General features: G+C 42.1%; 1 protein-coding gene across 1 annotated transcript in view; it reads left to right on the top strand.

Moving 5' to 3' along the window:
- The window catches only part of SFMBT1 (Scm-like with four mbt domains 1), a 160,970-nt gene that overhangs the window by 17,687 nt on the left and 128,169 nt on the right, over positions 1-15,114 (top strand). The window contains exons 2-3 of the mRNA XM_011958242.1: positions 11,820-11,911; positions 12,723-12,863. The gene's annotated coding sequence lies outside the window, so the exon portion shown is untranslated. The remainder of the gene's footprint in view (positions 1-11,819; positions 11,912-12,722; positions 12,864-15,114) is intronic.

Genomic DNA, 15,114 nt, shown 5'->3' with positions numbered 1-15,114 from the left:
CCATCTCAGCTCACTGCAAGCTCCGCCTCCCGGGTTCACGCCATTCTCCTGCCTCAGCCTCCTGAGTAGCTGGGACTACAGGCGCCCGCCACCTCGTCAGGCTAGTTTTTTGTATTTTTTAGTAGAGACGGGATTTCACCGTGTTGGCCAGCTTGGTCTCGATCTCCTGACCTCGTGATCCACCCGTCTCGGCCTCCCAAAGTGCTGAGATTACCCTGCCTGCCCCCAAGATGCAGAAGGTAGAGAAGCAGGGTGCAGTGGAATAAGAGGATTTGGAGGTAGAGAGTCATGGAGAGGCCTTCTACCACTCCCATTCTCCCCACCCTCCACCCACCCCATGTTGTGGAAGGGTGGCATAGGCAGAATCCCCGACTGAGTCTTGGGAGACTAAAGCATCTGAAGTTGTCTTCAGATTACTGAGGTATTGATAATGCTTTTGAAGCCTAAGGCCTGAATGTGTGCTGCTTGTTATGAATTCAGATAGTTGCTTTTGTATTTTTGTTTTGAGAAAATTGCAGCAGCAAGGATTAACAAATTCTATCAATTTCTGGATTTGGGTGGTATTCTTTTGTACATTGGCAGAAATACAGCTAAGTTTTTAAAAGTTGGTTTTTACCTGGGCTACTTGGTAAGGAATTTTAAACATGATGCTCCTGTTCTGGTGCAGAATGTCTAAAGAAACTGAGTTTGGAATCTTGAGGCATTCTGTAGTTGAATCTTACAGTGTTATATATGCCTTTGTAGTCCAAGCTCTTAGTTATTATTCTTCATTAAAAGAACTTCAGAATACCCCTGAGAGCATATATTTATACTCCTTCAATAATGCTCTGCATACTGCCATTTTCTGTAAAATGTCTTCCTAAAAAGTGCGACAATTCATGGTGTAGTCTATTCATTTTTTTCCCCCATGGTAGTACATTTCTAGCCCATGACTCTGTTTTTTTCTTTTTCTTTTTTTTTGAGACGGAGTCTTGCTCTGTCGCCCGGCCTGGAGTGCAGTGGCCGGATCTCAGCTCACTGCAGGCTCCGCCTCCCGGGTTTACACCATTCTCCTGCCTCAGCCTCCCAAGTAGCTGGGACTACAGGCGCCCGCCACCTCGCCTGGCTAGCTTTTTGTATTTTTTAGTAGAGACGGGGTTTCACCGTGTTAGCCAGGATGGTCTCGATCTCCTGACCTCGTGATCCGCCCGTCTCGGCCTCCCAAAGTGCTGGGATTACAGGCTTGAGCCACCGCGCCCGGCCTGTTTTTTTCTTTTTTTTAAACAGAGTCTTGCTCTTTCTCCCAGACTGGAGTGCAGTGGCGCGATCTCGGCTCACTGCAAGCTCCGCCTCCCGGGTTCACGCCATTCTCCTGCCTCAACCTCCTGAGTATCTGGGAGTACAGGCCCGCCACCACACCCGGCTAATTTTCTTGTATTTTTAGTAGAGACGAGGTTTCACCATGTTAGCCAGGATGGTCTCGATCTCCTGACCTTGTAATCCGCCTATCTTGGCCTCCCAAAGTGCTGGGATTACAGGCGTGAGATACTGCACCTGGCCTAGCCCATGACTCTCATGACTTGCTCAGAGGGTGTACACACCGAGCCAGTGACAAGCAGGCAGGTCCCCTTTGAGAGCACTTGTGCACTTACCTGCAAGCATTTCCAGCCACTGAGTGCTAGACTGGGCATTTCTGAGTTTTGTGTTTGCTCTGCTATGGCCTTCTTTCTGCCATTTGTTTTGTGTTCTAGCAGGTAATTTTTTTTTTAAGATGAGGTCTTGCTGTGTCACCCAGACTGGAATGCAGTGGCCATTCACAGGTATGATTATGATAGCACATTACAGCCTCCAGCTCCTGGACTCAAGCTGTCTTCCCATCTCAGCCTCCCAAGTAGCTGGGACTACTGATACAAGCATGTGCCACCATGCCCAGTTAGTAAATAGTTTTGACCCATGAAGGCAGACAGAGATGTGACTTGTAAAGTTGAATTTGTGGCAAAGAAACAGTATCACACTGGATGTCAAAACACAAGTTTTATGGAACTAAGGTGCCTTCAAGAAGTGGTCTGAAAGCCAGGCGTGGTGGCTCATGCCTGTAATCCCAGCATTTTGGGCCAAGGCAGGTGGATTTCTTGAGCCCAGGAGTTCGAGACCAGCCTGGGCAACATGACAAAACCCTGTCTCTACAAAAAATACAAAAATTAGTGGAGTGTGGTGGTGTGCACCTGTTATCTCAGCTACTCAGGTAGTTGAGGCAGGAAGATCGCTTTAATCTGGCTACAAGGGAGCCGTGTTTGAGCCATTGTACTCTATGGTGGATGACAGAGCAAGGGTCTCAAAAAAAGTGGTCTGAGGCCGGGCGCGGTGGCTCAAGCCTGTAATCCCAGCACTTTGGGAGGCCGAGACGGGTGGATCACAAGGTCAGGAGATCTAGACCATCCTGGCCTACATGGTGAAACTCCGTCTCTATTAAAAAATACAAAAAACTAGCCGGGCGAGATGGCGGGCGCCTGTAGTCCCAGCTACTCGGGAGGCTGAGGCAGGAGAATGGCGTAAACCCGGGAGGCGGAGCTTGCAGTGAGCCGAGATCGCGCCACTGCACTTCAGCCTGGGCGACAGAGCGAGACTCCGTCTCAAAAAAAAAAAAAAAAAAAAAAAAAGTGATCTGAGAAAAAGAAATAACCGTAGACGTCAGCAGGCTATTAGGGTTAATCAAGTTTTTTGTACTGTGAAAGGCTTTGTAAACAATGGGGTACCCTGGCAAGTTGGACTATCCAAAGTTTAACCTATTTATGCCTAGTGTTCCATTACTGGAACGCTAAGCTTGTGGGAGTTATTTATATCCTAGTGCTCAAGGTCATCACCATGGTGTGATTATTCACACAAATTTGCAACCTCCAGCATAAATGGGTTAAAGAACAGGGGGAAGAAACAATGACTTAAAGGCATGTTTTAACTTCACAGGATTTTAAGAGGACTGAAGAGGAAGCAAATTTCCTATGGATGATGCCTAATGAATTTACACAAGGCCTCTGCTTTAGTGACCTTTCTCATTCTTCCATCCAGAATTTACACAAGGACTCTGCTTTAGTGACCTTTCTCATTCTTCCATCCATGCCTGTTAAAAAAGGCAGCTGCAGCCTGATTGGCTCATGCGCATACTAGGACTTGTCAGAAATAGCTGACCTCTGGGGTAGATGGCAGGCACTGAATCACTGAATTTTCTTCTCCTGTTAAAATGACAGTATTCTTGGAGGTAGAAATGTTATTGCTGTGTTAAAAAGTTAAATTTTCTCGTTAGTGAATTGGAGGTGCCATGATCTGATACCATAGTAATTCATTTAGCAGACACTAAATAGCTGTGGCATGAAGCGGTGGTGCCAGGGGTTTAGGGAATGCAAAATTGAGTAAGTTCCCTGAGCTTATAGTACCAGGACAGGAAATGATACAGAACTTGTGTTTAAGTGTTGTCAAAAAAGTGTAAAGCATCTACTACGGAAGGTATTTTGATGGGAGTGTGGGAATGGGCTAACATTCGTAGAGTTTTGTTTTGAGAAAGGATTTTTGTGGGAGTAAAGGGCAGGGAGTTAGTGATTTGTGAATATATGTTGTATTATTAGTGTAAGAATTTCTAATAAGGTAAAAATTTCAGGTCTTAATAGAGGAAACATCTAGTGTAAAATAAGAAAATAACCCTGAAATTTTCTTTTGAATTCCCTTCCCTGTTGGGCATGGTGGGTCACGCCTATAATCCTAGCACTTTGGGAGGCCAAGGCAGGAGGATCACTTGAGACCAAGAGTTTGAGACCAGCCTGGGCAACCTAGCGAGTCCCCATCTTTACAAAAAATTTAAAAATTAGCCAGGTGTGGTGGCACGATTGTGTAGTCTTAGCTACTTGGGAGGCTGAAGGGGATTGCTTGAACCCAGGAGGTCGAGGCTGCAATAAGCCGTGATTGCACCATTGTACTCTAGCCTCTCCGGGGAAAGAGCAAGACCCTGTCTCTAAAGGAAGAAAAAAATCCCTTCTCAAGCCTTTATCTTTAGCGCTGCCTCCTTCTAAAATTATTATTTAATTTTGGCGAGGTTCTTGCCGACTCTTCCTTTTTGAGAGTAGTAGAAGCAGCTGAGAACCAACCACGCAGATCTCTGGGCTGTTACATCTAGGACTGTAGGCAACCGTGGGACCCACCTGTAACTGCAATGAGCAGCTATGGGGGCACAGGGAGGGAGGGTAAACTCTGTTAACTTGTGGCCATGACATGCAGCTTGGCAGGAATTCCAGCATATCGTTAAAGGGCCTCAGCCTTTTTACTTTGTATTCTCTGTTGACTTCCTCTGTTTGCTCTTTAATTGCTAAGGGAGACTTACTATCCTCACTGAGTGGTTATGTGTGAGTCATTTACTGTCTTGACTTATGGTTTTGCATGTTTTTAGAATCTTTCCTTTCTAATACAATAAAATATTTTTATTATTTTAAAAATTAAACTGATTTTGGTAGAATGCTAGGAAAGGGACCAAAAATTTAGTTCATGTTAACTACTGGAGAATTTTGGTGGGATAGCAGGTTTTGAAGAGATGAAGTGCCTTTTTATTATAGCTTATTACTTTACTGTTGATACTTGTAAGCTGTTACTTGAGACATAAGCATTACTGTGGCAGTTTGCGTTTTCATGTGGTGATGTTTATGGTGTTAATATTTTTTCAGATAATTTTGCTTTTAATAATTTGACACTACACTTTCTGTAAGGTGATCAGTTGCATGTGGGGGTAGAACTTTTTCTAAAACAATGTGCTTTCATCACTTATCCATCCATTTGTACGCAATATTATCTCTTCAAAACACAGCCCAACACTGAGAGCAAGCAAAATCAGTTTTCAAGTGCTGACAATAATTGCTATAAAGCTCCCGCACCAAAACTGATGTATGGTTCTTAACTGTTTTCCAACCTTCCATATAGATCAGACACTCATCTGGGAACAAGATGAGTAGAGATTGTTAGGGCTGCATAGTGAAGGCAGCAGATAGCAAAGTCCAGCATCACACCTGGGCTGGGTATAGTTGCTCTTTAGAGAGACCAGAGTTACCAAAGCAAAGATGAAGTGTGTTTAGGAGTCTCTGTTTTGAGAAGATAGGGAAGAAAAAAATATATTCTAGAAATATTTCCATCACAGTATTTTTTTTTTTTTTTTTTTAAAGACAGGGTTCACTCTGTCACCCAGGCTGGAGTGCAATGGCGCTATCATGGCTCACTGAATCATCTACCTCCTGGGCCCAAGTGACCTCCCACCTCAGCTTCCCAAAAGCTGGGACCGTAAGTGTGTGCCACCATGCCTGGCTAATTTTTAAAATTTTTAAGTTTTTTGTAGAGTCAGAGTCTCCCAACATTGCCCAGGCTGGTCTCAAACTCCTGAATTCAAGTGATCCCTCCACCTCAGCCTCCCAAAGTGTTAGGATATAGGCATAAGCCACTGCACCCAGCCTGAAATATGTTTTGATGCTTGAAGAATGACCAGGCTTCCTTTATGTCTGGACTTTATTACTTTAGTCCAAAAACGAAGGGAATGGGGCTCCCAGATTTTTTCTAGTTCTAAATTTCTTTCTTCATTGGCTCTCTAGAAAATATACATTTTGATAATTATCCTCTTGGAAATACAGTTAAGAGGGTCATATTTTTTCTCTAATTTGACCAGTCTAATAAAAGCTGGATTTATAGGTACTTATATATTTCTATACTGTTTCTATAATACTTATATAAATTTATTAAAAATTTTATAACTCTGGCATGTTATACATTAGTTTTCTCCTATAATAACTTGGAGAATGTTAATTTGCAGTTATTTATTTTTGGCTAAAGTCATTGTATACTTTATATTCTTATATATAATGGCTAAAGCCTTTATATTCCTTTTTTTTTTTTTTTTTGAGACGGAGTCTCGCTCTGTCGCCCAGGCTGGAGTGCAGTGGCCGGATCTCAGCTCACTGCAAGCTCCGCCTCCCAGGTTTATGCCATTCTCCTGCTTCAGCCTCCCGAGTAGCTGGGACTACAGGCGCCCGCCACCTCGCCCAGCTAGTTTTTTGTATTTTTTAGTAGAGACGGGGTTTCACCGTGTTAGCCAGGATGGTCTCAATCTCCTGACCTCGTTATCTGCCCGTCTCAGCCTCCCAAAGTGCTGGGATTACAGGCTTGAGCCACCGCGCCCGGCCCCAAGCCTTTATATTCTTATATTTGGCTAAATATCAAAACATAAACAGTATGATGGCTTTAGACAAATATAATTAAATAATTCTATAATATTGGTTATATTCTTACACCTTGTAGGAGTCCCATCGAAGTTTCTATTGTGTGATTTCCAGCAAGATTGTTGGACCGGCCCCTGACTTTTAAAGTCCCAGATGGGAGTTCAAAATATATTCAGAATTTGCTTAGCATCCTCTGAGTGGTGCCAGCACATTGGTACCAGTGATCAAAGTTTGACTTGGATTATTTTGGGACCCTCTTTGCTGTTTTCCCTGTTACTTCTACCTTTGCCCCTTTTAGTCTGTTGTTTACACACAACGACCCTGTTAACAAGTAAGTCAGATGATGTTACTCTGCTCAGAATTTACTGCAGTGGCTAAAGCCTTTATCATAGCCAACAAGGCGCTCATGGCTGGCCCTTCCCATCTCTCAGATATCCTCCCCATTGCCTGTTCTGTTCCACATAGGAACATGCCAAGGAAGCTTCTTCCTTAGGACTCTTGTACATATTTTCCCTTGCCTGGAATGCTCTTCCTACAGTTACGTGAGTAACTAGCTCCCTTTCCTCTTTGGATTCCCCTCTCCCAAAATCACCTCGGTGACCTGTGTATCTAAAATTTCAACCCTTCTCCAACGTTTCATATCCCTGCCCCTGCTTAATTTTTTTTCGTTTTAACACTTGTGTTACACACTATGTGTTTGATTTACTTGTCCTGAGTATTGCCTCTCCTTCACTAGAATATAAGCTTCTTGAGGACAAGGATTTTTGTCTGTGTTGTCTCCTACTATATCTCCAGTACCCACAACAGCATCTGGTCCATAGTAGTTGCTCACTAAAAATTTGTTGAATGAATGGATGAATGAATATTTCATAGCATAGCTCCCCACCCTGGCCCATGAGTTATGTAAGTTTTGAATTTGGTGGGCTATTAGTGAGTGTCGAGTCAGCAAAGCACTCCAGGTGTTTCATTCAAGAGGGATGTAACTCTAGGGATTGTTTACAAAAGGAAGGGCTGAAAGAACAAAAGGGAGAAGGTACCCACAAACCGGAGCCCACAAACCCCCATTTCTCACTGATGCTGCTGTAGTTCGCTGCAGCCAAGCAGGAACCTGTACTCCTGCCAGTGCTGCTGCTGGAGCCTAATGGGAGCACAGCTGACAGGGGGATTTGGAAATGTAGATTTCAGGCCTGATGATACAGGGAGAGTCTGGAAGGGTAGATGTGGGACTAAGTACCAGCATACACTATCCAGCACAGATGGTATTTATTTAATTCATGTATGGAGATAAATTTAGATATAGAACAAATTAAACTGAGTAGTGTGGATTGTGCCACCAAATAATAACACAGAGTGAGATCTTAGACCATGACTGAAATGTAAGAAAGCTAAGAATTAAATCCCAGTTTAGCCTAGTCATATCCATGTGTTGAACCACAAAACTGAACTCAGCCTCTAGAAATGGAACAAGACAGGAAACATATCTTCACTGTGGCCCTGATCTCTTTGTGTGATTAAGTGCTCATTTCCTTGAGTTCAGTAAATCTGTGTTTAGGCCCAACTGTGTACCAGATTAGATCTCTGTCACCTAAAGGATCACATTGACCTCTCCTGATCTAATTAGAGTCATCTGTTACTCAGGGCTCTGCTGTCATTTAAAGGTCGGGTTGCTCCTCTTTTTTTCCTGTTCTCACTTTATGAACAAGGACACCAAAATCTAAACATACTTGGTTGGTAACTACATGATTTTTGACATGAAGTTATTAATAAGCTATTTATTAGGGGTGACAACATTTTATTTTTTAAAATTTTTTTATTGTGGCAAAATAAAAGTTAGCATCTTAACCATTTTTAAATATATAGTTTAGTGGTATTAAATGCATTCATAAAACTTACCGTCTTAACTACAGTACAGTGTACAGTTCAGTGGTATGACTGTGTTCATAGTGTTGTGCACCCATTACCACAGTCCGTCTCCATTACTCTTTTCATCTTGTAAAACTAAAACTCCATACCTGTTAAGTAATAACTTCCCATTCCCTGCTCCACCTTGCCCTGGTAACCAGCATTCTGTTTTTCAGTTCTATGAAATTGACTACTTTAAGTACCTCATATAAGTGGAGTCATGTATCTGTCTTTTTGTGACTGACTGGCTAATTTCACTTAGCTTAATATCAAGGTTCATCCACATTATAATGTGTCAGAATTGCCTTCATTTTAAAGACTGAATAATATTCTACTGTATATCTATAGTGTATTTTGCTTCTTCATTCTGGCTTATTTATTTATTTGTTTGTTGTTTATAGAAACAGCGTCTTATGTTTGTCTTTTTTTTTTTGAGACAGCAACTCACCCTGTCCCACAGGCTGGAGTGCAGCGGTGTGATCATGACTGACTGCAGCATCTACCTCCTGGGCTCAGGCAATTCTCCTGCCTCAGCCTCCCGAGTAGCTGGGACTACAGGCGCGTGCCACCATGTTCAGCTAATTTTGTGTTTTTACTGGAGATGGGGTTTCACCATGTTGCCCAGTTTGGTCTCCAACTCCTGAGCTCAAGTAATATGCCCACCTTGGCCTCCCAAAGCACTGGGATTACAGGTGTGAGCCCCCACACGCAGTCCAATTAGGCTGTTTCTACAGTAGAAAACAAACACCTGCTAGAATAGCTTAGATTCTTCTGTTTTTTGTTTCACCTAGTGAGGCCTTAATTTTCACCTCTTAACCACTTTTTATTTAATGCCATAGACGAATCCTAGAGTGCGGTGAGGAATCTTTGAGGGAAGAAACTTTATTGGGTGGGGTGGCTGGCCTCTGCTGTTTTTGCATTTAGTCTTCTATGAATCCCTTCCTGAATTTGAATTACTACTTTAGAAGAAATATTACCTCATCAGAATTCTAGCGGAAAATGGTTGAATTTAAGCAAAAATAATGTATTAATATTTTCCTCTTCTGCGTGCTTTTTCTCTTTTCCCCTTGTAAATGATTTTATTTCTCCCTGTGGTTGCTGTTTTGAGCTGTGGTTATTGGAAACTCCCATACAAAGGGGCTGAGCTGGTGGTGCTGGGGCTGGAAGGCTGTGACACAGAGCAGGCGAAAGGGGAGTCCTGCTTTCTTGTATCCTCTGATTCTCCCAAAAAGGCCCTGATGAAGGCCTTAGGTCATAAGACTTATGAAGACACTGTTAGCAACCATCAACTGATTTAAATTAAATCTCCAAATGGCAACAGAGTGCACTTGAGCCAGGAGTGTGTCTGTGACCCACAGATACTTGCTGTCTTTTGACTTCATAGAGGCATTTACTTTTATTTTTTTAACTCTTTATTATAGAAAAATTTAAACGTAACACAGAAGTAGAGATAATATAATATATCCCCAATTTACACATCACCCAGCTTTAATATTTTGCTTTCCTAGAGACATTTTCTAATGAGGGTAGGCATAAAGCACGTGAGTTTTGTATTACCTTTTCCTTTCCTTGACATTAGGTTTTAAGCAAAATTGTCTCCAGATTTACTTCAGCAAGTTTAGATACACACTAGTTACTCTCAAGACTAGTTGTAGAGAAGTGATAACTGAATTTGATCTTTTGTTAGAAATGTACTGAGTGTAAAAAAGATTGTTGTTAGAGATGTCCTTTACGAATAGATTAAGTTTATTATATATTGTTTTGTATTACTGTTAGGCTCAATGTAGCCAATAGGGGACCTCTACTTCCTTTCTTTTTTCTTTTTTTGAGACAGAGTCTCACTCTTGTTGCCCAGGCTGGAGTGCAGTGGCGCAATCTCAGCTCACTGCAGCCTCTGCCTCCTGGGTTCAAGCGATTCTCCTGCCTTGGCCTCTCATGTAGCTAGGATTACAGGCACGCACCACCATGCCCAGCTGGCCAGGCTGGTCTCAAACTCCTCACCTCAGGTGACCCGCCCGCCTCAGCCTTCGAAAGTGCTGGGATTACAGGAGTGAACCATTACGCCTGGCCTCTGCTTTTACTTAGTATGGAAAAGCCTGTATTACAAAACTCTGGGTGGAATCCTGGGTATAGTTTGGAAATGTGTTGTCTGTTCTTGGTTTCCCCTTTTCCCTCCTCCTTCCATCCTCACCTTGTTCTTTCTGCCATTCATTCTACAAACATGTATTGGCTTTAATATACTACCCCAAAAAGACAAAAGCTTGTATTGCAGGAAGGTAGGGAGATAATAAACCAGTAAGGAAGTAAGTAAAATCTAGTAATTTTGATAAATACTAGGCAGGAAATCTGACTGATATGTTAGAAAATAAGATGAGGATGTGTTCAGTAGAGTGAAAAATCTCTTTTTTCCTTTTTTTCTTTTTCTTTTTTGTTTTTTCTTTGTTTGTTTTGAGATGGAGTCTCATTCCGTCGCCCAAGCAGGAGTGCAGTGGCGCCATCTTGGCTCACTGAAACCTCTGCCTCTCAGGTTCAAGCGATTCTCCTGCCTCAGCCTCCCGAGTAGCTGGGATTACAGGCATGCACCACCACGCCGGGCCAATTTTGTATTTTTAGTAGAGATGAGGTTTCACCATGTTGGCCAGACTGGTCTTGAACTCCTGACCTTAGGTGATCCACCTGCCTTGTCCTCCCAAAGTGCTGGGATTACATCACACCTGGCCTACTGTTTTTTCTTGGTACTCACTGGCTACGGCAAGAAAAAAAAATCATTACGTACTGGTTTTAGACTAAGCTGTGGAAGGCAAGAAGCAGTCGTGTAGAGAAGGCTGGGTGATGGGGAGAGCACCTGCAGAGGCCCTGAGATTGGAGTCTGTGTTGAACTAGGAACCCATGGAGGGAGTGTGAATGGAAAGAAGCCAAAGTGGTAAGTGGGGACACCAGATCTTGCAGGGCCTCGTATTCCCAGTAAGGAGTTTTGATTTTACGATTTAGGCAGTTACTGAAAGGCTTTAAGTAGGATTGTGTCATGATTTGCTTTGTGTTTTAAAAAATGCCTGTATGCTCTGTGGAGAATGGACTTCCAAATGTGGAAAGGGAGACAGTTTGGAGGTCGCTGCAATAGTCTAAGTGGCATGGACTAGGATGATGACAGTGAGAAATGGAGAGAAGTGTTTGATTTCAAAATGTATGGTGGCTAGACTCAATAGGACTTGCTCATAGACAGAGTGAGGAAGAGGAAGCCATCAACAGTGGTTTCTAAGTTTTTGACTAGGTTGGTCCTGTAATATTGAGATGGGGAAACCTGGGGAGAGTTGAGTTGAGAAGCAAAAAGGTTTGGTTGCCCATGTAACATTAAAATGGAAATTCCAAAGGAGTAGTTGGATATGTGAGTCTGAAACTCAGTGAGTGAGTCCTAATCATTGATTTCACATACACACACCCACACACCAGTGACAGTCCTCCTAATCATTGATTTCACACACACACGTGCACGTGCGTGTGCTTTTTTTCATTTGTTTTTTGAGACATAGTCTTGCTCTTTTGCCCAGGCTGGAGTGCAGTGATACAGTCATAACTCACTGCAGCCCTCTTGACCTCCTGGACTCACATGATCCTTCCACCTCAGCCTCCCCAGTAGCTGGGACTACAGATACAGGCCACCACGTCCAGTTAATTAAAAAAAAAATTTTTTTGTAGAAACGAAGTCTCACTATGTTGTCCAGACTGGTCTCGAGCTCCTGGGCTCAAGCAATCCTTTTCCTCAGCCTTCCAAAGTGTTGGGATTACAGGTGTGAGTATTGATAATATTTTTACCCATGAATTTGCATGACATCACCTGGGAAGAGAATTCCAGTGTGGATGGGGAAAAAAGAAGAGAACTCAGCACCAAACCCCAAGGAATTCCAAGCTTTAGAGCTTGTGATTCTGGAGGAGGCAGCAAAGGAGACAGGATTGACTAAAGAGGAAAAAAAAAAAAGAGGTTGGCTGAAGAGGAAGAAGGACAACCAGGAAAGTAGTGTCACAGTACCTGAGAGAAGAAAATTCTCTGAGAAGTGGCAGTTTACTGTGTAGAATGGAGGGTCTGGTACAATAAGAGAGAAAACCATTGGATTTAGCAACTGGAAGGTCATTGGTGACTCGGACAAGAGCAGTACCAGTGAGTTAGGTGAGGCTGTAGCCAGATTGGGGAGGAAATGAAGAAATGCCGTATGAAGGCAAGGCTCTGAGATGAGACAGCTTGCTGTGAGGTGAAAGCAGAGAAATGGAGAAGTGTGTGGAGGGCACAAAGGGGTTTTCTTTTACTATTGAGATAGGAACATGAGAGCCTGTTTGTGTATTGATCTTATGGGACTGTTATGGTAGATACAGGTGTAGAACATGAGGTTTAACTGAAGGTTCTAGGTTACAGAGTAAAAAGGGAAACGGGGTGGGGTCTAGAGCTTCAGGGAAGGGATTTTCCTTTCTCTGAAAGATGAAAACAGATCCAGGCAGGTGGTGGGAAGATAAAGGAAGTTCTTAGCCGTCATATTGTACTGCAGAATTAACTCTTTTTCTTGCCTGGTTCTTGCATTCTTCAATTTTCTTTCTTTTGTTTTTGAGACGGAGTCTCACTCTGTCGCCCAGGCTGGAGTGCAGTGGCACAATCTAGGCTCACTGCAACCTCCACCTCCCTGGTCAAGCGATTCTCCTGCCTCAGCCTCCTGAGTAGCTGGGACTACAAGCCTGTGCCACCACATCCAGGTAATTTTTGTATTTTTAGTAGAGACGGGGTTTCACCATATTAGCCAGGATGGTCTCAATCTCCTGACCTCGAGATCCACCCACCTTCACCTCCTAAAGTGCTGGGATTACAGGTATGAGCCACCGCGCCCAGCCCATTCTTCAATTTTCTAAGTATGCATAGACTTCCACCTGGTATTAATGAAAAAGCAGTTTATTATTACATGTCACACACTGAAAACTGTCTTTTTTAAATAGAGAAGGAAAAGAATTTAGGAACAGTACAAGGTGTATATAGATGTTTACAAGAAGCCATGCTCATTTTGTTAAGATAATTATATTGCTTTTTTTGAAGAGTGAAGGTATAAGCTGCAGGAGAAGGGAAGAGGCATGAGATGCTTTATTTCTTGAGGTTCTTTCATAGGAGTACTGGTATTTCTCCAAGTTGCTCTTTAAGTTCCTTCTTGCTCCATGAGAGTGCTTCATGTTGCAGTCCTGTCACTCTGCTGTCGGTGGAAGGTTTCCTTTATTAACTGTGTAAGACTTAATGTAGAATAAACATGGGAGACTACACTTCTGATCTGATTAGATTATAAACCCCCAAGAGGGTGGGGATTTTGTTTTGCTTGCTACTTCATCACTGGAGCCTGGAACAGTACCTGGCAGATAATAGGAACTCAAGAAATACCTGTTGAGTGAATTAATAAAAGAACTGCCAAATAAAAATAAGTGTGAGTATATTAGTGGACCTGGAGAGTAAAGTGACTCTAACATCCTCAAAATGAAAATATTTCCTTTTATTCAGAGATCACATTCTTAAAGTAGTTTGGTGTGCAGAAACATTATGGGCACTAGATTAGACAGACATGGATCCCATCTTTATCTTCTAACAGCTTGGGCATGTTTCTTAGCCTTAGTTTCATTTTCTGTAAGATGGTACTAGTAATAATGTACTTAGCAGAATTACCGTATATTTGTATACTGTATATAAAGTACTCAGCATAGTAGCATAGTAGGTCCTCAACAAAAGGAGGATCTCATTCGTTTCTATTTTTCTTAGTGGTTATATGTCTAGACACTGGAGATGAATCTAGTTAACAATAATCAGTTTTACAGATGGGAAAAATAAAAAGAAATTGGATCTTTCCAATATGAATCAAAATAGAAATTTCCAATGTGAAAGGCAAAACTATAAGAGAAGATCTTTGTGGCTTCAGAATGGGAAAGAATTTCTTAAAACAAGAGACAGAAAGCACTAACTATAAAGGAAAGGGTTGATAAATATGACTACATTGAAATTAAAACCATTATCAACAGATGCCATAAAGAGAGTGAAAAAATGAGCCACAGAGTGGGAGAATAATCATATAGAACTGTCAGAATATGTGAAGCGTTCCTTCAAATCTATAAATAAGGAAGACAGCCTAGTAGGAAAATGACTTGAGAAGGCACTTCTCAAAAGAGGGAATCCAGTGGTCAGTAAGCATAAGAAAAGGCATTCAGTCTCACTTTAATTGGGGGGTGCAAATTAAAACACAGGGATATGTCACACACTCACTAGATTTGCAGGAATTTTAAAAACCCACTATCACTGAGTACGTAGAGCCACTGGAGCTGTTATTCACGCTTGTGATATGTGCGTTGATACAACTACATTGGGAAGGTTGGACATTGATTATATGCTTTGAAAGTTGAATATATGTTCACCCTGACCTCAGCTAGATTGACATGTCTTTGGCTTGAGGCAGTCCCTGGAGGTTCGCACCGCGATCCATGATCAAGGCTCTGATGCTAAGTGTTATTAGAGCTCAGAGGGTGTAGTAGTGTCTGGTGTGCTGAGCTGGACCAAGCAAATTCCTCCTGCTTTGGAGTTAGAGGTGTGAGCTTAAGGTTCTCATTTTTTTTTTAACTTTGTCCTTTAATTTATTAATAACTATTTTCTAAATGTTAGAAATTCCCAACTTTATTTTCTTTTACTGCTAGAAGTAGGGTGTTAGAAAGACAGTATTCTAAATCAAGGAAAAACCATAGTATATTGTTCTTGATGAAATAAGTCTTCACTACGGCATGCATGCCGTGCTGTATGAAGAAGAAAAATGAGAAGCAAACAATTGTAAGCTTTTTCTTATTTTTTTTTTTTTTTTTTTTTGAGGCGGAGTCTCACTCTGTCCCCCGGACTGGAGTGCAGTGGCCGGATCTCAGCTCAGGTTTTTCTTATTTTTAAAATAGTTTTATTTAAAAAAATAAGAGGAGAATCACCTACTTAATGTAT

Source organism: Colobus angolensis, unplaced genomic scaffold, assembly GCF_000951035.1.
Source record: "Colobus angolensis palliatus isolate OR3802 unplaced genomic scaffold, Cang.pa_1.0 Scaffold462, whole genome shotgun sequence".
NCBI lineage: Eukaryota > Metazoa > Chordata > Mammalia > Primates > Cercopithecidae > Colobus > Colobus angolensis.
Note: the sequence above shows the minus strand (reverse complement) of the source record. Positions and strands in the feature narration are given on the sequence as shown.